The sequence below is a fragment of the Leucoraja erinacea genome, chromosome 15 (genome assembly GCF_028641065.1).
Source record: "Leucoraja erinacea ecotype New England chromosome 15, Leri_hhj_1, whole genome shotgun sequence".
NCBI classification, from domain to species: Eukaryota; Metazoa; Chordata; class Chondrichthyes; order Rajiformes; family Rajidae; genus Leucoraja; species Leucoraja erinaceus.
Window position 1 is genome coordinate 39,545,955 of NC_073391.1, and position 27,174 is coordinate 39,573,128.

Below are 27,174 nucleotides of genomic sequence, written 5' to 3' on the forward strand. Positions count from 1 at the left end.
CTGGGCCAACGGCTTTCTGAGAGTTTATTCATGTGAAAGCAGATCTAACTTCTGCCTCCGAAATAGCGTCATAGAGTGATACAGCATGGAAATAGGGCCTTCGACCCAATTTGCCCACATCGGCCAACATGTCCCAGCAACACTCGTCACACCTGCCCACGTATCCCTCCAAATCTGTCCTATCCATGTACCTGTCTAACTGTTTCTTAAATGTTGGGATAGTCCCAGCCTCAACTACCTCCCCTGGCAGCTTGTTCTACACCCCGACCACCCGTTGTGTGAAAATGGATGGGACAGAGCCAAGACATTAACAATGAGCAAATAATCTACCTCTATGATATTGATTGATGAAGAAATATTACTCGAGAACAGCGTTCATGAGATCATAAGTTATAGGAGCAGAATTGGGCCAATTGGTCCATCAGGTTTACTCCACCATTCAATCATAACTGATCTACCTTTCCCTCAACCCCACTCCCCTGCCTTCTCCCCGTAACCTCTGACACCTGTACGAATCAAGAATCTATCAATCTCCGCCTTAAAAATATCCATTGACCTGACTACCACAGCCTACTGCGGCAATGCATTTGACAGATTCACCACCCTATGACTAAAGAAATTCTGCCTCATCTCCTTTGTAAAAGTACGTCCTTTTATTCCGAGGCTATGGCCTCTGGTCCTAGACTCTCCCAGGCCTTTCACTATTCGGTAAGTTTCAATGAGGTCCCTCCACATCCAATTGAAGAATAAAGTGCCTAGGTTAAATGGGACATCTGCAATATGATACCCAACTGACCAGCATTCCCACAGTGCTACATCACAGAATGGCCATGATTGGGTTGAAGCTTTTGGAGTGAGTCTTGAGCCGATGACTTCTGACTCAGATACAAGTATCACCATGAACCGAAGTAGAGCAGCCAGAGTTTGGAACTGAAAGCTAAAAAAATGGTCTAGCTCTGTTTTATCTGGGTAGTTTAATTTATTTTTAGTTTAGAGATACAGCGCGGAAACAGGCCCTTGGGCCTAACAAGTCCCCGCCAACCAGCGATCCCCGCACATTAACACTATCCCACACACGCTGGGGGAATTTACATTTATACCAAGCCAGTTAGCCTACAAATCTGTACATCTTTGGAGCGTGGGAGGAAGCAGAAGATCTCGGAGAAAACCCACTGGGTCACGGGGAGAATGTACAAACTCTCTGCAGACAGCACCCACAGTCACGATCAAATCCGATTCACTGGCTGTAAGGTAGCAACTCTACTGATAGAAGAGTAATTTGGTGAAAAACTGCAAACATTCACTGATATTGAAATCACTTTGAATCCCCATTATCCATCAAGAATGTTGAAAACTTCCAACACTTCAGTCAAGCTGTAATACTCGGTGAGTCGAGTTATTCAGTCTGTCCTGCTCATTGCATGACGCCAGGGGCTCTATGAAATCCATCCGTGTTATATTTTAATATTTAAGTGACATATTACAGATGGCCCTTTCAACATTACACATCCTCATAGTTTTCACTCAACAAATGTACACGCTGGAAAAAGGGCAGCCCTATAGAAAACCCACAGTGCTGTTCCATTTTCTTTGCAATCATCGTGTTTTTTAACGTAAAAAACTACATATACCTAAATGAACTGTGCATGTCTAAGTTTTGACACAAATTGCCAGGTAATATTTCTTTAGTTATCAATGTTGATAAAGGTGTTTGGACATTTAAGCAATTGTCATTTATCGGAAAGTAGCTATTAAATTGGGTTTAGGGACTTGAATTTTCCATTTCATTTGGTTTGCGTTTGCGAAGTGCCTTGGGGTGCATTTCTGCTTCTCTTTTCCTCAGTGCTATAATTCTCTTCCTCCTTCTCAACCACGTCCAGTTGTGCCAGCCCACCTCATTGCCCCGAGGGTGGAAAAAAATAATTGGTCAGCTTTCCTGCTTCTAATTGTTTCCTAATATTCTCAGCTGGAACTCAAAACATGTCCAGGCTTGGCTTGGATAATCTCTAGTTTGGTTTGGTTTGGTTTGGTTTGGTCATAAGGTCATAAGTGATACGAATAGAATTAGGTCATTTGGCCTATCAAGTCTACTCCGCCACTCAATCTATCTCTCCCTCCTAAACCCATTCTATCTGCCCTTTGATACCGTGGGCTCTCATCTTCCTTAGCAGCCTCACGTGTGGCACCATGTCAAAGGCCAACTGAAAAACTAACATCTTCTGACTCTCTTTTGTATGTCCTGCTATTTACTTCTTCAAAGAATTCGAGCAAATTTATCAAGCAAGACCTCCCCTTCACAAAGCCAAGCTAACTTCGACCTATTTTATCGTGAACTTCTAAGTACTCTTTAACCTCCTCCTTTATAATGGACTCTAAAAACGTACCAACCACCGAAATCAGGCTAACCTGCTGATAGTTCCCACTATTCACCTTTGCTCCCTTGTTGTGCAGCGAGGTAATATTGGCAATTTTCCAATCGTCTGGGACCTTTCCTGTCTCCAGTGTTTCTTGAAATATCACTGTCAATGCTTCCACAATCTCTAAACCCACCCACCTCTTTCAGAACCCTACGGTGCAGTCCATCTGGTCCAGGTGACATCCACCTTCAGCCCTTTCAGCTTCCCAAGCACCTTCTCCCTAGTAATAGCCACTCCACTAACTTCCAACCCATAATTCTCTTGAATTTCAGGCACGTTGCTGGTGTTTTCCACTGTGAAGACTGATGCAAAAAAATTATTCAACTCCTCTGCCATTTCTTTATTCCCCCATCATCAGATTAGTTTAGTTTAGTTTATTGTCATGTGTACCGAAGTACAGTGAAAAGCTTTTGGTGCGTGTCACCAGTCTGCGGAAAGACAATACATGATTACAACGAGCCACCACAGTGTACAGATACAGGGTAAATGAAATAACGTTTAGTGTAAGGTAAAGTCCAGTCCCAGAAACATTTTAGCTTTTGTCCATGTAAAGTAAAATAACACTGGAGAAGGATTCTACCACCTGCTAATGTTTAGTGAAATGTTAACATATGTATATATATACTGGCTTCCCAGCATGCTAGCTCCTTCATTAACCCCAGCCAGTGAATCAATTATATCCCCAACCAACAGGGACCAGAAAACTAGAACATGGAGCAGTACAGCACAGGAAGAGGCCCTTTGGCCCACAATGTCTGTGCCAAACAGGCTGCCAAGATAAACTAATCCCCTCTGCCTGCACATGATCCATATCCCTCCATTTCCTGCATTTCCATGTGAAAAGTCAAACACAAGAGAGTCAACGAAGGAGAAAGCACAGAACAAGCCAGCCACCTCATTAGGTGCAGAGTTCCAAGCCTTCTCTGATACTCTCCTCAAACATGTCTCTCCGTCCCAGGCACCACCAGCATAGCGTTCTGCACAGGAGCAACTGAGCATCTCGGTCCCGATCCACCCTTGAAATTGCCGCTATTGATGCCAAGCGGCTACATTTCTTTCCAGCAAACAAAATGAAGTTAAGGAAGTCTTTAAAAACTTGCGCTTTTCACAATTCCAAGAGGTTGTTCCAGGCAAATGAGTCTCTTTGGTGTGCGAAATGTCGTGATGCAGCTGCCAAGTTTGCACCCAGAGAGTTGTGAGTGTGGAATTCTCTGCCACAGTAGGTACTGGAGGCCAATTCACTGGATGGTTTCTAGAGAGTTAGATATAGCTCTAAGGGCTAACGGAATCAAGGGATATGGGGAGAAAGCAGGAATGCAATACTGATTTATGATGATCAACCATGATCACATTGAATGGCGGTGCTGGCTCGAAGCTATTCCTACGCCTGCACCTATTTTCTATGTTTCTAAGTTGTTTGTAAGAAAGTCCCACAAACACACTTAACTCCCATGCAATAGTCAGCATCAGGTTAGAATACTGGGCTTGTCTCTGTACCCGGGGTTTCGTGAACAGAGGATGCTGGAGGATTCTGCATCGCATGGTTTCATTATTCGGGGTGTATAGTTTCAAGAGTTTTTGAAAAGGTGGTGATTCTAAATCAGGGTGTACACATCTACACGGTTCCTTTGTGTAGAAACAAAGAACTGCAGATGCTGGTTTATATGGAAGGTAAACACAAAGTGCTGGAGTAACTCAGCTCCTCTGGAGAAAAATTGGATGGGCGATGTTTCGGTTCGGGTTGATGGTAGGGTTGCCAACTTTCTCACTCTCAAATAAGGTACAAAAGGTCAAAATAAGGGAAAAATACCTGACGGCAATTCATTGACCGACTCGGCCGTGGCTGGGTGAATGATGAGTTGGCCCGGGTGTTAGACTGCACACAAAGCCCAGCCGGCGGGCCAGCTGAGGAGCTTTGGCCCGGGTGACGTCCAGTAGCCCCATCCAACTCATGAACCGATGATCAGCCATGAGAAGGAGGGGTGGTGGTGTCGGCGGTAAGCAAAGATCCGAAGGTCAAACAGCTGACCAGGCTGCCGACTGATGGGGCCATGGGCGAGGTGTTGCTGCTGTTGCACTCCATGGGCTGCACAACTTCAGGACGGGTGAGGCCGAGCCGGACACGACACTCCGACCCGACAGTCCCCCCGACCCGAGTAGTAGCAGTCAAATACGGGCAAGGGCGGTCCCGTATGGGACAAACCAATTCAGTTAGCCCAATATATGGGATGTCCCTGCTAATATGGGACAGTTGGCAACCCTAGTTGTTGGGGACATGCCAAACCTCCTGAGCCTTCTAAGGAAGTAGAGGCATTGGTGTGCTTTCTTGGCCATAGCTTTGATGTGGCTCGTCCAGGAAAAATTGCTGATGATATTTATTTCTTGGAACATTAAGCTTTCGACCATCTCTACATCGGCACCATCAATGTAGAGTGGGATGTTGTTCTGCTTCACTTCCTGAAGTCAATTACAATCTTTGTCTTGCTGACAGTTCGGGAGAGGTTGTTGTCTTGGCACCCAGTTACAAATTTCTCACTATCCTTTCTGTACTTCACCTTGTCATTATTCAATATCCGGCCCACTACAGTGGTGTCATCTGTGGACGTGTAGCTTGAGTTGAATTAGTATTTGACTGCACAGCAATGAGTGTATAAGGATCATAGTAGGGGGTTGAGAACGCATCCTTGTGGGGCACCAGTATTGGTAAATATTGTAGAGGATGATTTGTCACCTACCCCCACTGATTGTGGTCTATTGGTCAGGAAGTTAAGGATCCACTAATTATTATTGCCACATGTACTGAGGTACAGTGAAAAGTTTTGTTTTGCTTGCTATCCAAACAGATCAGATATACCACACATAGATACAATCACAGCAAACTCAGATAGAGCAAAGGAAAATATACTTAGTGCAAAATATAGTTCTCAGCATTGTAGCAAATTAGTTAAGTTTAATTTAATGATACTGTATGGAAACAGGTCCTTCGGCCCACCGAGTCCATGCCAACCAATAATCAATTGTATATTTGTTATATCCTGTACTCTAGGGACAATTTACAGAAGCCGATGAACCTGCACATCTTTGGAAAGTGGGAGGAAACCAGAGCACCTGGATAAAATCTACGCGGTGACAGGGAGTTCCTTCGAGGTCTTTTTCAATGTGAAAGCCTTGCCTCATTTTCCCACGCAAATACAACCATGGCAGGTTTTATCATAGAATGAACAAGTCTTTGCGGGAGAAATATATTCCAAGTAATTTCAGCCATCATTTAATTAATGCTATGGACAAATACTGTCATCAGAAAAGTGAAAATAATGCTAAAAATGTGAAATTTACACATTAGACAACTGTCCCAGCCTTACATACATATCTTGTTGGCAATCTGTCAGAAGATGAATTATTGACTCTCCTCCTTCGAAAACTTCAATTTATTTTCCGTTAGTGTTGTATTGATTAGTGATGTTTTAACAAATTACTCAATCATCATTTGCTCTGTGAGATTCAGGTTAACTTAGCAGGAAGAAACATTATAAGGCTGGGGAAATGTCTCTGCACAAGTGTCCGGGCATGTGGGGAACCACCTCCTGGACAGCGTGACATGAAGCGCTGCTCAGCTGGAAACAAAGTTCCAGCAATGAAGTTCACACAGGGGGAGTGCCTGTGCCTGGGTAGGGAAAAACTGCAGATGCTGGTTTAAATCGAAGGTAGACACAAAATGCTGGAGTAATTTAGCAGGACAGGCAGCAACTCTGGAGGGAAGGAATGGGTGGCGAGGAAGGGTCTCGACCCGCAGCGGTCAGAGTGCAGATCTTTGGTGGAGAAAATAAACATGTGGACACCAGCAACTGCAAAAAGTTGTAAACACTGCCCAGTCCATCATCGGCTCTGACCTCCCTACCATCGAGGGGATCTATCGCAGGCACTGCCTCAAAAAGGCTGCCAGCATCATCAAGGACCCACATCATCCTGGCCACACACGCATCTCTCCACTGCCATCAGGTAGAAGGTACATGAGCCTGAAATCTGCAACATCCAGGCTATTAAACACAACTTCAAACAAACTATGAACTATAACAGCCTATTGCACTTTATCTGTGTATTTATGTATATATGTGTATATAATCTGCAACACACACACACACACACACACACACACACACACACACATATACATATACATATACATATACATATATATATACATATACATATATATATATATACATATATATATATATATACATACATATATATATATATATATATATATATACATACATATATATATACATACATACATACATATATATATACATACATATATATATATATACATACATACATACATATATATATATATATACATACATATATATATATATATACATATATATATATATATATATATACATACATATATATATATATATATATATATATATATATATATATATATATATATTCTATGGTATATGGTCACACTGATCTGATCTGATCTGATCTGTATTTATGCTTAAAATATTCTGTCGCTGCAGCAAGCAAGAATTGCATTTTCCTATCTGGGACACATTGTGTGTCTATCTTCTGTGTGGATCTGCAGCAAGACCTGCTTATTGAGCTCCATCTGGTGGTCATTTTGAGAGTGGCAGCAGTCAGAGGGCAGATCTTTGGTGGAGAAAATAGACCTGTCAAGTCAAGACCTGTCAAGTCAAGTGAGTTTATTGTCATGTGTCCCTGTATAGGACAATGAAATTCTTGCTTTGCTGCAGCACACAGAACATAGTAGGCTTTTACTACAAAACAGATAGGTGTGTCCATATACCATAATATAAATATATACACACATGAATAAATAAACTGATAAAGTAAACAGATAATGGGTTATTAATAATCAGAGTTTTGTCCGAGCCAGGTTTAATAGCCTGATGGCTGTGGGGAAGTAGCTATTCCTGAACCTGGTTGTTGCAGTCTTCAGGCTCCTGTACCTTCTACCTGAAGGTAGCAGGGAGATGAGTGTGTGGCCAGGATGTTGTGGGTCTTTGATGATACTGCCAGCCTTTTTGTGGCAGCGACTGCGATAAATCCCCTCAATGGAAGGAAGGTCAGAGCCGATGATGGAGTGGGCAGTGTTTACTACTTTTTGTAGTCTTTTCCTCTCCAGGGCGCTCAAGTTGCCGAACCAAGCCACGATGCAACCGGTCAGCATGCTCTCTACTGTGCACCTGTAGAAGTTAGAGAGAGTCCTCCTTGACAAACCGACTCTCCGTAATTTTCTCAGCAAGTAGAGGCGCTGATGAGCTTTCTTGATAATTGCACTAGTGTTCTCGGACCAGGAAAGATCTTCAGAGATGTGCACGCCCAGGAATTTGAAGCTCTTGACCCTTTCAACAATCGACCCGTTGATATAAACGGGACTGTGGGTCCTCCTCCTACTCCTTCCAAAGTCCACAATCAGTTCCTTGGTTTTGCTGGTGTTGAGGGCCAGGTTATTGCGCTGGCACCATAGGGACAGTTGATCTTTCTTCTATACTCTGACTCATGTGGACACCTGTGGGCACCAGCAACAAAATAAATTGTGGTAAATTTAACTGAGGACTTTCCAGATTTAAAATTGCATGGATTGAAGATCATATGCAAGCAGAAAAGTGAATACATTGATGAGCCATCAGAGTAAGGAAACAAAATTAAATAAAACAAGTTGGTATTGAAGAAGAATGGACACAAAGTGCTGGAGTAACTCAGCGGGTCAGGCAGCATCTCTGGAGAAAAAGGTTGGGCGACGTTTTGAGTCGGGCCCTTTCTTCAGACCTCCTTCATTCGCAAGGGTCCCGACCTGAAACATCACTCATCCTTTTTCTCCAGAGATGCTGCCTGACCCGCTGAGTATTTCCAGCACTTTGTGTCTATCTTTGGTATATGCCAGCGTCTATAGTTTGTTGTTTCTATATTTTTCCTGGTATTGAAGAAGGGTTTGAAGAAGGGCCACAATCTGAAACATCACTTATCCATGCTCTCCAGAGATGCTGCGTGACCTGCTGTGTTACTCCAGCACTTTGTGACTTTTTTTGGTATTGAAATAATTCAGCGTTCCCTCAGGATATCTCTAAATGCTTCACAGCAAAATTAAGTACCTCCAAATATGGTCTCTGATATTACTGGTATTAAATGGGAAACTTGCAGCCAATTCCTATTCAGCAAGATCCCAAAAGCAAGAATAAGGCACTGTTCCAATAATCAGATTTGAGTATAGAAGTTGGGATGTAATGTCAAAATTGTACAAGGCATTGGTGAGGCCAATTCTGGAGTATGGTGTACAATTTTGGTCGTCTAATTATAGGAAGGATGTCAACAAAATAGAGAGAGTACAGAGGAGATTTACTAGAATGTTGCCTGGGTTTCTGCAACTAAGTTACAGAGAAAAGTTGAACAAGTTAGGTCTTTATTCTTTGGAGCGCAGAAGGTTAAGGGGGGGACTTGATAGAGGTCTTTAAAATGATGAGAGGGATAGACAGAGTTGACGTGGATAAGCTTTTCCCACAGAGTAGGGAAGATTCAAACAAGAGGACATAACTTGAGAATTAAGGGACAGAAGTTTAGGGGTAACATGAGGGGGAACTTCTTTACTCAGAGAGTGGTAGCTGTGTGGAATGAGCTTCCAGTGAAGGTGGTGGAAGCAGGTTCGATTTTATCATTTAAAAATAAATTGGATAGTTATATGGACGGGAAAGGAATGGAGGGTTATGGTCTGAGTGCAGGTAGATGGGACTAGGGGAGAATACGTGTTCGGCACTGACTAGAAGGGCCGAGATGGCCTGTTTCCGTGCTGTAATTGTTATATGGTTATATGGTTATATAGTACATTATATGTGTGTTCACACACACACACACATATATATATACACACACATGTATACATATAGTCATAAAATGATACAGTGCGGAAGCAGGCCCTTCAGCACAACTACTGTATGTCCCAGTTACACGAGTCCCACCTGCCTGTGTCTGGTCCATATCCCTCCAAACCTGTCCTATCCATGTACCTGTCTAACTGCTTCTTAAACATAGTCCCAACTACCTCCTCTGGCAGCTTGTTCCATACACCCACAACCCTTTGTGTGAAAAGGTTACCTCTCAGATTCCTATTAAATCTTTTCCCCTTCACCATAAACCTATATCCTCTTGTCTGCAATTCACCTACTCTGGGCACCTACTGTGGGCAAGAGACTCTGTACATCTAGCTGATCTATTCCTCTCATGATTTTGTACGCCTCTATAAAATCACCCCCTCATCCTCCTGTGCTCCAGGGAATAGAGTCCCAACCTTTCCCTATAGCTCAGCCCCTCCAATCCTGGCAACATCCTCATAAATCTTCTCTGTACCCTGTCCAGCTTGACGACATCTTTCCCGTAACACGGTGCCCAGAACTGAACACAATAGTCTAAATGCAGTCTCACCAATGTCTTATGCAACTGCAACATGACCGCCCAACTTCTACACTCAATACTCTGACTGATGAAGGCCACTTTCTTTAGGCATCATTCACTCGTGAGAAGGGGCAATTCACCAACGCCCTTTCTCACACTGGGCACCTTCTTGATTCTGAGCATCAAACTAAGATTGGGTGCTGAGCAGAGGTTATTGTCAGAGGAACAAACAAATGAGAACTGTACTGACAGGAAGCAATGGCCAAAACTAAAGAGCATGAAACAAAGGGCATGGTTTTGATAATTGGAAAGCAGTTTCGCAGCATTGTCTTAAGAACAATACCATGCAATTATCTGGTGCCCTTAATGTAGTAAAATGGGCCAAAGAATTTCACAGGAGTCTAATCAGGTGAAACTGACAGCGAGCCAAAAAGATATTTGACAACAACTCGGCCAAAGGTATGGGGCTTAAATTGCATCTTAAAAGAAGAGAAAAGGGTGGGGAGGCTGAAGGGGAAAAGGAAGGAATTCCAGAGCTTGGGATTCAGAATGTCAAAGGCATGCTGGCCAAAGATGGTCACAAAAGGCTGGAGTAACTCAGCAGGTCAGGAAGTATCTCTGGAGAAAAGGAAGAGGTGATGTTTCGGGTCAGAACCCTTCTTAAGCCTCAAGTCAGACTTGGCGTGGTGCACTGGTGGAAATCAGGGATGAACAAGAGGAACAGGGGAAGTGTATGTATCTCAGTCTTGCAAGTGTGGAGGGGATTACAGAGAGAGAGAGAGAGAAGGGAGATCACGGAAAGATTTAAAAACAAGGGTGAAAATTTTAAAATCAAGTCCTCGTTTAGTTTGGTTATTGTTTAGTTTAGAGATACGGCGCGGAAACAGGCCATTCGGCCCACCCAGTCCGTGCCGACCGGCGATCCCTGTATACTAGCACTATCCTATACTATAGGGACAAATTACGATTTTTACCAAAGCCAATTAACTTACAAACCTGTACGTCCTTGGAATGTGGGAGGAAACCGGAGCACCCGGGGAAAACCCACACAGTCACGGGGAGAAAATACAAACTCCGCACAGACAGCACCCGTAGTCAGGATCGAACCCGGGTCTCTGGCGCTGTAAGGCTGTAAGAATTAAGCAACTCTACTGCTGCGCCACCATGCCGCATTTTGGTTTTAAAAGACTCACTAGATAATGTATAATCACTAGGTTAGAAGTAAAGATAGAACAGTGATCAACTGCGCCTGGTTTGAAACACATGATGCATTAGAGAACATAGACAGTGGAGACAAAATTGCAAAGAAGTCCTCAGCTATCTAAGGAGACGGTGAAAGTTTATTTCTTAAAGTCCCTAGTCACCACCTAATCAGCATGATATGTTGTACAATGCTGGATAGCTGACAATTGTATTCTTTCCCACAAGCTGCGCTGGTTTCGACACCTGTTGCAGGCTACAGAAGGGGCTTTGTTCAGCCAACAGCAATATAAAATAAGTACTGCTGCTAATTCCCCTGCACCTCAGTGTCACAGTCAGTCATCGCACACTGTAACACTACCTGGCTCGCACAAGGGATTTAGCTTGGATCAGCCCCATGCAAGTTACAGCTCACTGCTACACCGGCCTCCTGCCTCAGTATCAGAAGGTGCGGAATTCAAGGTTTAAGGAAGTGATGTGTTGCAGGAGACACAAGGAACTGCGGATGCTGGAATCTTGAGCAAAATGGAGAGTGCTGGAGGAACTTTATAGGCAGCATGGTGGCACAGCGGTAGTGTTGCTGCCTTACAGTGCCATAGACCAGGGCTCGATCCTGACTATACGTAGTGCTGCCTGTATGTAGTTTGTATGTTCTCACCGTGCCCACGTGAGTTTTATCCAGGATCTCATGTTTCCTCCCACACTCCAAAGATGTCCAAGTTGGCAGGCCAATTGGCTTGGTATAACTGTAAATTGCTCCTAGTGTGTGTGGGATCATGTAAGTGTGCAAGGATCGCTGGTCGGCATGGACACGGTGGGCCGAAGGGCCCGTTTCTGCACTCCGTCTCGAAACCAAACTAAACTCAGCGGGTCAGGCAGCATCTGTGGAGGGAATGGACAGGCGACGTTTCGGGTCAGGATCCTTCTTCAGACTGATCGACAGAAGATGTTTCGGGTTGGGACCCGTCGTCAAACAAATCAGCCTGAAGGAGGGTCCCGAACCAATACATCGTCTGTCCGTTCCCACCACAGATGCTGCCGGACCAGCTGAGTTCCTCCATCACTTTGTGACTTTCCACATGAACAACTTGTGATCATACAACATCACAACATATTGGAACAAGATATAACATTGGCAGTGTGATCCACCCAAGGACCAAGGTGCGGCATGGCAACACAGCAGGTAGTACCACGGCACTCCTGACCTCAGCTGCTGTCAACGTGGACTGTGCACATTCTCCCTGTGAACCTGTGTGGCCCACTGGGTGCTCTGGTTTAGTCCTGGTGCCTAAAAAACATGTTAGCGTGTTAACTGGCTTTGTAAATTCATAATAAGTTCATACGATATAGGCACAAATTGAACTGCAATGGAGGAGTGCTGCATGATAAGAACTACCTCCAGGGGCGTGGGGTTTTGATGGATTTAAAAATGATATTCAAGATTTATTCTTACAACCAGACTAGAAACAACACATGGTGGGTGATTGATGCTGAATCTGCTGGGTCAGTCCCAAGTAACTGAGAAATGTAGGTTCAGATTCCCTGGAGAAAGCAGTTCATAAGTGATAGGAGCAGAATTAGGCCATTCGGCCCATCAAGTCTACTCTGCCATTCAATCATGGCTGATCTATCTTTCATGGCTGACCTATCTTTCTTTCACAACCCCATTCCCCTGCCCCCCCCCCCCCCCCCCCCCCGCCCCCCATAACATGTGACCCTTTACTATTCAATAATCTGTTAACCCTTGCCTTAAAACCTTCGTCTCCACAACTGTCTCTGTGCCTCAGATGTCTCAAGTGAATGTGAGGGTCAGTAGAATCTGCCCAGATTGAGCTACTTATCCCCTTCAGTCTGACGAGGTTCTCCACCCGAAACGTCATCCGTCTATTCCTTCCACAAATGCTGCCTGAACCGCTGAGTTCCTCCAGTATTTTGTGTTCTGCTTCTTATATCCGAGCCTGGTGGAAAAATAGAATTGGCTTCTTTAGGTTGCGGTAGAGATGAGCGGCACAGATGCATTTAGGAGGAAGCTGAATAATGAAACAATAAGGGAACAGTGGATTATACTGAAGTAAGATGGAGGAGGTTGAAGGATCAATTGTGCCAGTATTGGTTGGGTGTGCCTTTTGGTCAGTTTCTGTAATACATATCTTATGTAACATTGTACATTAACCTGTGATGGACCAGGCAGCATCTACCACCCTCTGTAGATCTCCTTGGTTCCTGGGCGGTCAAGATGCCAAACCAGGGTGTGATGCAACCGGTCAACACACTCTCTACTGCACACCCGCAGAAGTTCAAGAGAGTATTCAAGGAATTAGAGACATCGATGGGATTTCCTTATATTGCTTCAATATATTGCCCCAAGACAGATCTGCAGAGATTTGCACGGCCAGGAATTTGAAGCAGTTTATGCTCTTCGTCACCAACATCATGGATGCTCTGCTTTCCCTTCAGGAAGTCAACAATCAGCTCCTTGTTCTTGCTGACAAGATTGTTGGTCTGGCACCATTTAATGAAACTTTCAACCTCCCTCTTACGCTCTGACTCGTCACGATAAACTCCGACCTTGCTGACCTGCTCAGGTTGATGTTAAAGATTCCAGAACATTACTTGAAGATGAGTGGCAAGTTCTCCCTGTGTCCTCTGGAACCAAGAAATGGAGATGAAGTGATCATTCATCTCATCAGTTGTTCCACACAACTCTGCTATGAGAAAACTGGCAGAACATTTTCTGAGAGGATACTTGAACTCCTGCAAGGGCATAAAATGAAATGCAATTTAATGTTCGCGTTGCCGTTTCCTTACTTGAAATCGGCTTCTCTGAAGTGTTCTCTGCTGGAGAATAATGGATGCATGCCCTTCTGCGGTTTCTATTCCAATTGCAGGGGATATCAGTAATCTTGCCGATTTTCAGTTCATTCAATATTAAGAAGTAAAGTCTAAAATAAATTCATTTCCAATGGATCAACTTTAGTGCAGCTTCCACACAAAATGAGGATGCACAGTTTTGTAAGATTATATCCCTTGATTTTTGACTGCTGACTCCTGAATTTTACTTCTGGTAAAATATTTAATGTTTGGACGAAAAGTAGCAGCATATCCCCTTTCAGTACATTGATTCTTTGCTGGTAAGAATGCCTGATTATTAAACAACTAACAGAGATGGTATTTAAGAAATTTGACAGAGACTTGAAGCTTTCATATCGCATTGTTCCGGCATCTCAATTTTTTAGTATGCATTGCTTTACTGGTTTAGAATCTGTGTTTTGTAAGTTAATACAGACGATGAGTCAAGGTGGTGAAGGATATTAAATGTATCACAATATTATCTGAAGAATCTCCTAATAAAATCAGTGCCATGGTGATTCGTGAATGGGACTTTGTTACAAACAAGTTTCTTATCTTTATAGCTATTTTACTCATCAAATTATATTTTTCTTCTTCTTGAAAGTCATCCTCCTTAATAATAAAAAAAACTGGCTCGTCACCAATTTTAAAGCCATAACTATTTGACATGACAATGACATTCACACATTACAAACTATATTAAAAGAAAAATTGTGCACATCTCACTCACTAATTCTTTCTGCTTGTCTTCTGTCTTCCCCTTCATATAAAGTCATAGAGTCATGATGTCATAAGGAATTGGAGTAGAATTAAGCCATTCGGCCCATCAAGTCTACTCCACCATTCAATCGTGGCAGATCTATCTCTCCCTCCAAACCCAATTCTCCTGCCTGAAGTAGGCTTCCGACCCGAAACGTCACCTACTCCATTTCTCTGGGGTGGGCGCATATGTTGTGTATTGTGGGGGAGTGAAGAGAGGTTAGGGGAATGTTATTGCAAAGAGAGAGGATCTTAATACATGAAAATAGACACAAAAAGCTGGAGTAACTCAGCGGGACAGGCAGCACTGAAGAAGGGTTTCGACACGAAATGTCACCCATTCCTTCTCTTCAGAGATGCTGCCTGTCCCGCTGAGTTACTCCAGCTTTTTGTGTCTAACTTTGGTTTAAACCAGCATCTGCAGTTCCTTCTTACACATGTTAGAACATGAGTTGGCTGCCATGTAAGGAACATGGAACCACAGTGAGAAAACAGCGGTGACAGAGGTACAATTAGCACAAAGAGGCGGCATTTCAACCGAGAAAAGAGGCGAGGAAGCGTAAATGATATACAAATGATGTACATGTAAATTATATGAAAGAAAATATCAAAAGAGCGCACTACGAGGAGAGTAGAGAATCGTTGCAATACAGTAGCTTCAGTATTTGCACACACAGCTGGATTCAATTTCATAGTTAATGAAAGAGAACAAAGACAGTTTGCTGATGATCACATCTGTAAATGTCATTGCATTGCGTGTTCCACATTGGCTTCCACCACACTTTCTTAAGTTAATTAATTTAATTTAATTACCATTCGACATAAGCCAGCCAAAGCACTCCTGCAAAGATGGTCAAATTGAAAAATTTTAGTCAGGGGTGCAAATCTTAGCAACAATATTTTATTGCAAGATATTACATATTGATTGTGTTGAAAAAAAAAAGGACAAAGCACTAATAGCCCAGCAGTGTTGCAACAAGGTTCCCAGGTTTTGTGTAGGAAGGAAATGCAGATACTGGTTTACACCAAAGATAGACACAAAATGCGAGGGTAACTCAGCGGGACAGGCAGCATCTCTGGATATAATCCAAGTAAGATAGACAATAGACAATAGGTGCATGAGTGGGCCATTCGGCCCTTCGAGCCAGCACCACCATTCACTGTGATCATGGCTGATCATCCACAATCAGTACCCTGTTCCTGCCTTCTCCCCCTATCTCTTGACCCCACTATCTTTGAGCTCTAGCTAACTCTCTCTTGAAAGCATCCAGAAAATTGACCTCTACTACCTTCGAAGGCAGAGAATTGCAGATTCACAACTCTCTGGGTGAAAAAGATTTTCCTCATCTCCATTCTAAATGGCCTACCCCTTATTCTTAAACTGTGGCTTCTGATTCTGGACTCCCCCAACATTGGGTACATATTTCCTGCCTCCAGCATGTCCAATCCCTTAATAATCTTACATGTTTCAATAAGATCTCCTCTCATCCTTCTAAATTCCAGTGTATACAAGCCCAGTGGCTCCATTCTTTCAATATATGACAGTCCCGCTATCCCAGGAATTAACCTTGTGAACCTATGCTGCACTCCCTCAATAGCAAGACTGTCCTTCCCCAAATTTGGAGACCAAAACTGCACACAATACTCCAGGTGTTGTTTCACCAGGGCCCTGTACAACTGCAGGACCTCTTTGCTCCTATACTCAACTCCTTTTGTTATGAAGCCCAAAATGCCATTAGCTTTCTTCACTGCCTGCTTACCTGCATGCTTACTTTCAGTGACTGATGTATCAGGACACCCAGATCACGTTGTACTTCCTTTTCCTAACTTGACACCATTCAGATAATAATCCAACTTCCTGTTCTTGCCACCAAAAAGGATACCCTCACCTTTATCCACATTAAACTGCATCTACCATGCATCTGCCCACTCCCCCAACCTGTCCAAGTCACCCTGCATCCACATAGCATCCTCCTCACAGTTCACACTGCCACCCAGCTTTGTGTCATCTGCAAATTTGCTAATGTTACTTTTAATCCCTTCATCTAAATCATTAATGTATATTGTAAATAGCTGCGGTCCCAGCATCGAGCCTTGCGGTACCCCACTAGTCACTGCCTGTCATTCTGAAAGGGACCCGTTTATCCCTACTCTTAATTTCATGTCTGCCAACCAATTTTCTATCCATGTCAGTACCCTACCCCCAATACCATGTGTTCTAATTGTGTTCACTAATCTCCTGTGTGGGACCTTATGAGTGGTAAAGAAGGCAAATGGTATTCATTGCCTTCATCTGATGAGCCACTGTAATTAAAAATTCAGAAGTCATTTCACAGCTTTATAAAGTGTTGGTTAGGCCACATTGGAGTTGTGTGTGCAATTCTGGTCCTCATAATACAGGAAGGATGTGGAGGCTTCAGCGAGGGTGCGGAGGAGTTCACCAGGAGGTTGCCTGGATTGGAGAGAATTTGCTGTAAGGAGTGACGTTAGAGAGATACTTCATAGACACTAGGCCCATCGTCCCGTCAAGTTTGCACCAACCAGCGATCACCCCATACACTTGCACTGTCCGACACACCGGGACAATTTACAATGTACAGAAGCCAAGTAGCTTACAAACCTGCATGTCTTTGGAGTAATTTTTGCCACTAATTGGCCATTGATATTATGGATAAATACTATTGCCATTTTAGTGGAAATGGTGCTTTAAAAATGTGATTTTTACACATTGAATAACACCAATGGAACTTCCAGCTCTACATACATATATGTTTTGGCAATCTATCAGAAGATTAATTATTTACTTTTCCCCTTCACAAATTTCAATCTACCTTTTGTTATCAACGTATTGATTAGTCAAGTTATAACAAATTGCCCATCATTTGCTTAGTTTAGTTTAGATACAGTGCGGAAACAGGCCCTTTGGCCCACCAAGTCCGTGACGACCAGTGACCCCCACTCACTAACACCATCCCACACACACTAGGGACAATTTACAATTTTACCAAGCCAATTATCCTGCAAACAAACATAGAAAATAGCTGCAGGAGTAGGCCATTCGGCCCTTCGAGCCTGCACCACCATTCATTATGATCATGGCTGATCATCCAACTCAGTATCCCGTACCTGACTTCTCTCCATACCCCCTGATCCCTTTAGCCACAAGGGCCACATCTAACTCCCTCTTAAATATAGCCAATGAACTGGCCTCAACTACCTTCTGTGGCAGAGAGTTCCAGAGATTCACCACTCTCTGTGTGAAAAATGTTTTTCTCATCTCAGTCATAAAAGATTTCCCCCTTATCCTTAAACTGTGACCCCTTGTTCTGGACTTCCCCAACATCGGGAACAACCTTCCTGCATCTAGCCTGTCCAACCCCTTAAGAATCTTGTAAGTTTCTATAAGATCCCCCCCTCAATCTTCTAAACCTGTCCGTCTTTGGAGTGTGGGAGGAAACCGGAGCTCCGGGATAAAACCCACACAGGTCACGGGGAGCACATACAAACTTCGTACAGACAGCACTCTTAGTCAGGATTGAACCTGAGTCTCTGGCGCTATAAGGCAGCAACTCTACTGCAGCGCCACTGTGTCGCCGCTGCTCTGAGGAATCGTGGTATCTTTGAAGGATGAAACATTGTGGTTTGGCAAATGTCACATTTGATCTTATCACGAACGGGGCATTTTGGACTGAGGATTAATGGTGGAAGATTCTTGAATATATTTACAGTATTAGAAATAGGTAATCTAACCCTAGTCATGAATGTTTACATTTCCCATTAGCCATTTTTATAACCTTGCTGATAAACCTGAAAAAAATGTGCAATTACATTACTGGTTGAGGTCAGGAATGCGTAAAATTTAGTGTTAGATTTTAGATACTGGAATTTGTGAAAAGGGTTGAGAATGTAGACTTGATTCAAAGCCCGGTCAATAATTCTGCTTATAACATGAGACTGATTGAAGTGGAAAAACCCACGTCGGATCCAATTCCCAAACTGACACTCAAGACAGTTTCCAAGTAGGTGTTTTCTGCAAGAATATCTCGGGATTGTTGCGATTTTTGTGTGTCGTGGTTCACGCTCGTTTGATCATCAGATTTTCCTGTAAATTTATGGAGTGGAGTTACATGGTTGGATAGTTGCTTAGAGACCTGTCACGTCATGCTTGACACAACTAAGGTGATTGATGGAGCAAACAGATTATAATTACATATATTTTCAATCCGACTGCTGCTAACACAAATATGAACAGATCAAAAACAAATGTTAAGCAAAGAAAGAGCTGCCATGCAAGGTACACTGAAAAGTGCCGTGGATGAATTGATTACAGGACCGCTGAACACAAATAGTTTCTTGCTTCCTTTGGGCGAAAAGGGGGAAAAGAACAGCGTGGAATGCAGTAATATGTGATTCAGTGTATCACTTAGGAATCATTCTCTGCACCACTACCTTTAATTTAAAAAAAAATATTTTATCAATTTCCCATTATAAAGTTTCCTTTCTTTTCCTTTAACTTTCATTGAAGTTTGCTGTAAAAATAGCCAATGCTGTTGATTACTAATGGCATGTTCGGTAAACAAATCAAACACATTAAAGAGCTGGAAACAATTCCTATGCATCACTGGGCTATTAGGTAATGCCATAACAGTTCTGTCCTGTCATACTTGTACGCCAAATACACAGATTACTTGAGTTATACATTATGGACCTGGCTATTCATTGTTCAAGTAAACTTTGTTGATCAAATGTCAAAGGCAAGACTGTATTTCAAAGTTAATATGGGTGCGGGTTTGGATACGTTTGATATACAAGCTTGAGAAGGCTTTGACCTGCTCCAATGAAGTAAAGGTGTAAACTGACCACATAGGTTAAGATTGCCCAAACAATACTAAAAAAAGACTGTGACTGGCAAGGATCTGGGAGCGATTCTCATTGAAGTGGGTGGACAAGTATTTCATACAAAAAGAAAACCAAGAAATTTAATTTTTGAGCTTTCCTGTTTAATCCATTAATCTATTTCAATCTATTTTAATCTATTTCACAGCTGCGTTAGGTTTTTGTCTTCACTATTTCATGATTACTATGTTAAATAATTAAACTCATCGACAGGCTCCAAGACCTGGGCCTCCATATCTCTCCTTGCAAATGGATCCTTGACTTCCACATTGGCAGACGTCAATCAGTATAATCAAGAAGACGTCTTGACCCGAATAGTCACCTATTCCTATTTTCCAGAGATGCTGCTGACCTGCTGAGTTACTCCAGCATTTTGTGTCTATCTTCGGAGCAAACCAGCATCAATATCAACATCCCCTCCTCCCTGGCCGTCACCTCAGGTGTGCCTCAATGGTATGTGCTTAGCCGCCTGCTCTATTTTTAGCTTAGTTTAGAGATGCAGCGCGGACAGGCCCTTTGGCCCACTGAATCTGCACCGACCAGTCATCCCCGCACATTAACACGATCTACACACACTAGGGACAATTTACATTTCTTCCAAGCCAATTAACCTACAAACCTGGGTGTCTTTGGAGCGTGGGAGGAAACCGAAGATCTCGGAGAAAACCCACGCAGGTCACTGGGAGAACGTACAAACTCCGTATAGACAGCACCCGTAGTCAGGACCGAACCCGGGACTCTGTCACTGTAAAGCAGCAACTCTTCCGCTGCGCCACCATGTCACCTTGCCTCTTTAAACTCTTTACAGAGTTACACTTAAGACTGTGTCGCCAAGCACAGCTTCAATACCATCTACAAATTCATTGACAACACCATTCTGGTTGTCCAAATAACAGGTGTTGTCACAGGAGAGAGGGAGAAGACCTGGATGAGTAGTGCCGCCACAACAACCTCTCTCTTAACATCAGCAAGAGCAAAGATTTAATTGTTGACTTCAGAAAGGGGAAGTCAGTAAACCACAGGGCAGTTTTCATGGGTGGGTTGTTGGTGGAGAGACATAGCAGCTTCAAATTTCTGGGTGTTAACATCGCAGGTTATCTATTCTGGGTCCAGCACATAGATGTTATCAGGGGAAAAGCTTGCCCACACCTCTACTCTGGTAGAAGTTTAAAGAGATTTTGCACGTCTCAGAATGGAGTTTGAGCCGACTTAAGAAATAAATGTCAATAGGTTGGTTAGTTAGTAAGTTTGCAGATTATACCATAAATTGATGTGAGTTGCAAGGAAAGCTTTCAAAGGATAAATAAGTGTATAAATCAGTTTCAGATGTAGGTGGAGAAATGGCAGATGGAGTTCAATCTGAACAAGGGGGCAGAGATGAATTTTTGGAGGTTTAATGAAAGGGAAAATATAGGTAAAGCAAGACCCTTAACAGCATTTATGTGTAGAAAGATCTTGGAGTCCACGCACATCGCTCCCTGAAATTGGCAACACAAGTATAGAGTGGTAAAGGTAGCATGTGGTACACTTGCCTTCACCCGGCAGGGCATGTAAGAGTCAGGAAGTTATGCTACAGCTTCACTTTGGTTAGCATTTGGAGTATTGCGAGCAATTCTGGTTGCCCGTTACAGGAAAGACCTGGAGGCTTTGGAGAGGGTGCAAGAGGTTTACCAGAATTCTGTCTGGATTAGAGGGTTTCAGCTATTAGCAGAGGTTGGACATATGGGTTTTGTTTGCCTGAAGAAGGATCACGACCCGATACGTCACCTATCCATTTTCTCCAGTGATGCTGCCTGATCTGCTGAGCTACTCCAGCGTTTTGTGTCTTTCTTTGGTGTAGGTTTCTCTGGAGCATCAGAGGGTGAGGGGAGACCTGATAGAAGCATATACAATTATAAGAGATAGTTAGGACATTGTTCCCCAGGGTGAAAATGTCAAAGACATTTGCAGGGTATAACCTTAAGTTCAGAGGAGAAAGGTTTAAAGGAGATGGGCTGGGAAAGTTTATTTATTTACCCAGAGACTGGGATGCCTGGAACATGCTGCCAGGGGTAGTGGTAGGTATGGTTGTGGTATTTTAGAGGCTCTCAGAGAGGCACATGTATCTGCAGGGTATGGAGGTATTATGGATCACAGGCATACAGACATCAACTTGGCATCATGGTTGGCACAGACATGAACTAGGCTGAAGTCAGCATGACTTTGTGAAGGGGAGGTCTTGTCTGACAAATTTGCTGGAATTCTTTGAGTAAGTAAATAGCAGGACAGAAAAGGGAGTCAGTAGATGTTCTATACTTAGAATTTCAGAAAGCCTTTGATAAGGTGCTACACATGAGGCTGCTGAAGATGAGAGTCGAGAATACCAAAGGGCAGATACTAGCATGGATAGCAGGTTGGCTGGATGGCAGAAGACAAAGAGTGGCAATAAAGGGGGCTTTTTTCTGGTTGGCTGCCAGTGGAAAGTGGAATTTAGTTTAGTTTAGAGATACAGCGCAGAAACATGCCCTTCCACCCACCGGGTCCGCGCCGACCAGCGATCCTCGCACATTAACACCATCCTACACCCACTAAGGACAATTTTTACATTTACCAGGCCAATTAACCTACAAATCTATACGTCTCTGGAGTGTGGGAGAAAACCAAAGAGATCAGAGAAAACTCTTGCAGGTCATGGGGAGAACGTACAAACTCCGTATAGACAGCACCCGTAGTCGGGATCGAACCCGGGCCTCCGGCGCTGCATTCGCTGCAAGGCTGCAACTCTACCGCTGCGCCACCGTGACCGCCCAGGGCTCGGTGCTAGGGCCACTACTCATCACTTTGTATATTAATGATTTGGACAAGGAGATTGAAAGCTTTGTGGCCAAGTTTGCTTGCGACATGAAAATAGATGGAAAGGCAGGTAGTGTAGAGAAAGCAGGGACTCTGCAGAAGAACTTGGACAGATTTGGAAGAGTGGGCAGAGAAGTGGCAGATGGAATATAGCGTAGCAAAGTGTGGAGTCACGCATTTTGGTTGTAGGAATAAAGGTGTAGACTATTTTCTAAATGGGGAGATAATCCAGAAATCGGAGATGCAAAGAGACTTGGGAGTGCTAGTGCAGGATTCCCAAAAAGTTAATCTGCAAGTCAAACTCAATGCTAGCATTTATTTCAAGAGGGCTTGTACACAAAAACAAGAATGTAATGCTGAGGCTCTAAGACGCTGGTGAGGCTGCATTTGGAATATTGTGAGCAATTTGGGGCCCCATATCTGAGGAAGGATGTGATGGCTCTAGAGAGGGTCCAAAGGAGGTTTACAAGAATGATCCCAGGAATTAGTAAGTTAACCTATGATGAGTGTTTGTCGGCACTGGACCTGTACTCACTGGTGTTTAGAAAAATGAGGGGGGGGACTTGATTGAAACATACAGAATAGTGAAAGGCTTGGATAGAGTGGATGTGGAGAGGATGTTGCCACTAGTGGGAGGGTCTATGACTAGAGGTCATAGCCTCTTCTTCTTGTGTATGGCGTGCACAGCCTTAAGTTGTAGGACAACCTGTTCTATTTGATCTTATTTGATTGTGCATGCCAGGTTGATTGCATTCGTTGAAACGGGGAGGACCACGTGAAGGTTGCAATCTCCCACCCCAAGGTCATAGCCTCAGAATAAGGAAGGAGAAGAGTAGAAATGTAATTAGTCAGTGGTTAGTAATCTGTGGAATTCTTTGCCATAGAAGGCTGTAGAGGCCAAGTCAATGGATAGTTTTAAGGCAGAGATAGATAGATTTTTGATTTGTACAAGTGTTAAAGGTTATGGGAAGAAGGCGGGAGAATGGGGTTAGGAGTGAGATAGATCAGCTAGGACTGAATGGCGGAGTAGACTTGATGGGCTGAATGGACTAATTCTACTCCTTTCATTTGTGACCTTATGACATGATGGGCTGAAGGGTTTTCCCCCTATGCTGCACTGGTCTATGTTCTATACATGTTAAGTTCCAGGTTCCCCACTCCCTTTCATTGGTCTCATACATGACACCACAAAGGATGTGGTTGTTGGAAGTCAACTATCCCAGCCCCAGTACATTGCTGCAGGAGTTCCTCAGGGCAGTAACTATGAGCAACCATCTTGTTCATCAAATGACCATCTTTCCATCATCAGATCAGATGTTGGGTTAGTTACTGATGTTTGCAATGCTCAACTCATTTTTATTCTTCGGCAAACGAGGCAGACAGTACATGCACCCAGAAAGGCATTGGCACATTCAGCAGCAATATTCCACCACGCAATGCCCAAGCAATGATCAACTTCATCAAGAGAGCAGCCAACCACCTAACCCTGGCATTCAACAGCGATGCCATTGGCAAGACCCCACATGATCAAACACTAATGACCAGAAAAATCAACTCCAAGGCACATGAGTGGAGCAGCAATAAAAGCAGGTCAGAGGCGATATATCGTGCAGTAAGCAATTCACCTCCTCACACTCCAAGGCTTTTCCATCACCTATATGCCACAAGTCAGAAATATAATAGAATATTCTCCACTTGCCAAGATAATTCAGACCCCTTAAACAACATCCCATCAACTATTCTAAACATCCATTCTCGCCACGACGGGTGCAGTGGTTGCAGACCACTATTTACAAAATACATGAAGATATTTGACTAGGTTACTCCAACAGCATTTCCCAAACCCGCCACCTCTACTACCAAGAACAAGAGCAGCAAGTTCAGGCAACACCACCACCTGCAGGCTTCCCTATGAGTCAAACATCAGCTCTATTTGTAAATATATATCTGGTCCAAATCCTTGAATTCCCTACCCAAAGTACGGGTTTGTAAGCTAATTGGCTTGGTAAAATTGGAAATTGCCCCTTGTGTGTGTGCAGGATAGTGGAAGAGTACCATCCCAGAGGTAATGTGGGGGTTCGAGACTGGCTCACCAAGAGCAATTAGATTTGGTTCATGCATTCTGACCGTATCATCCACACCTAGATCTTGGGGGGGAAAAAAAATATACGTCCAACCTAGGGAACTGGTTTTTAATTTTGCATTTATTTAAAATCAATAAATTTAAATTTCACCAGGATTAAAGATCAACCGTCTGGATCATTAACTCAGGATTACGGATTATTCGTACACTGTGGTGATGGAATTATGTTATTGTAATTGATTACAGTTCTACATGATAACACCTACTACGGTTTACTAACTGTAAAGCACTTTTGTATACCTCAAGATCCTGCAGCCTCCATTCACCAATTACAAAATCCATGTCAATGTGTGGCAATACAAGATCTTGAAAGTTTACTTATTTTACATAATCAAATGCTGAATAAATTTCAATTATTTTACAGCTCGACACGGTAGCACAGCAGGCGGCACAGCAGTAGAGTTACTTCCTTGCAGCACCAGAGACCTGGGTTCGAGTAAGACTACGGGTGCTTGTCAGTATGGAGTTTGTACGTTCTCCCCGTGATCTACGTGGGTTTACTCCGGTTTCCTCCCACACTCCAAAAACATACAGGTTTGTAGGCTACTTGGCTTGGAATAATTGGAAATTGTCCCTAGTTAGTGTTGGATAATGCAAGCGTGCAGGGGATCACTGGTCGGCGCAGACTTGGTGGGCTAAAGGGCCTGTTTTTGTGCTGAATCCTTAAACTAAACTAAAAAGGTGGTTGGTCTATTTTTTGTGAGCACGTTATAATAGTGGTTTTTACTGTTGTCTCCAGAAGCTCATGCTCTATATGTATGTTGACACCTGAAGGCAATAAAGTTTATTAAAAGGCATTGGGTTTCAGGACATTTTGTCATTATGTGTGTCAGTGTTGTTAGCTCACATTTCCATTGGCACCACAAATTCCATTGTACAGGTTGGGTTAGGTTAGACTTAAGTGGGAGCAAGCAAAGAGAACAATAACCCCCATGATATTCACCGTGCAAGTGGGGTGATCAAATTCCAAAGGAATGCAGAACATCCAGTATCGACAGCCAGGACCACACACCCACCAGCCAATCGGTAAATTGAAGAATACACTTCCCTTGGGCTGTTAAGCTACCACCGCAACAATATTTGTGGTTACGATGAGAAAGGAGCAAAATTGAATGGCTTCACTGTCTCCAATAATCCTCAACTGCTAGTCTGAACACATCATTTTAAATTACAAGCATGTCCACAGCCATTCTTATTTGCACTGGGTGATGTATTTGGACACTTAATAGGTGCAGATACAGCGGAAAAAAGAAACCAACAAATGTTATATGAAAATCGGCAATGGTTTAAAAACATATGCATAGGAAACACCAAAACAATGCGACTTCAGGGGGAAATGTTTCAACTATACCATTCTACGGTTGGATGGAATGAACTATCTGTAAACACAAATCTAAAATTCAATCAGTTTCATTACCTATTGTTCATTCATGATTCCAGATTTTGTAACATCCAAATAGTACTTCTACTGACCCCAAAACTTCCTTTACAAACACATCCAATCCAATTCCCATTCTGATTGATCACCAACGCTGCCTCAGTTAAAATTGCCAAAGACATCCATTTACTTGTGCATTGTCCATCTTGGTTTAGTTTTTAATTTAGCAATACAGCATGGAAACAGTCTTCTCGGCCCATTGAGTCCATGTTGACCAGCAATCACCCATACACTAGTTCTATCCTGCACACTAGGGACAATTTGTAGAAGCCAATTAACCTACAAATCTGCATGTCTTTGGAATGTGGAAAGAAACCGGAACACCCGTAGAAAACCCACACGGTCGCAGGGAGAACATACAAATTCCATACAGAGAGCACCCGTAGTCAGGATCGAACCCGGCTATTTGGTACTGCATGGAAGCAACTCTGTGGAGACTGCGTCGCATTTGGCTGCTCTCCTTACCTCACAACCAACTGTTCCATCATCCTTCAGATATGCTCAGAGGTAGACATATCTGGAATTGCTCTTTGCTGTTCCAAGGAAACTATTTCACCAGCAATAGTTTCTCTAGACACTCGTGCAGTTTCCCAAGTTACATTTTTCCACCTCAGTGCGTGCTTTTCTGTGCGCCTAATTTCTCATAAGAGACCAAGGTTGCGAACATTGGGCCCTTTGGGAATAATACCAAATACAGCTTTATAGGACTTTGGTGAGGCAGTTTTTGGAGTATTGTATGCAGTTCTCGTCATGCTAGTACAGAAAGGATGAGGAGGCTTTGGAGAGGATGCAGAAGAGGTTCACCACAATGCTGCCTGGACTAAAATAGTTTTAGCTACAAGTAGAGGCTGGACAAACTTGGATTTCTTTCTCTGGAAAGTCAGAGGTTGAGGAGAGGCCTGATGGAAATGTATAACATTTTGAAAGGCAAAGATAACATAGATAGATGCTCAGGACCATTTTACCCCATGGGTAGAAATGTCAAAGACTAGAGGGCATAGCTTTAAGGTGCGGGGGAAAGTTTAAAGGAGTGTGGAACAAGTTTTTTTTTTTTTTAAAAACAGAGTGGCGGATGCCTGGAACACACGGCCATGTGTGGTGGTGGAGGCAGATATATTGACATTTAAAAGGCTTTTAAATAAGCATGTGGATATGCAAGGAATGGAGGGATGTGGATCGTGTGCAGGCAGAGGAATTTAGTTTAACGGCATCAT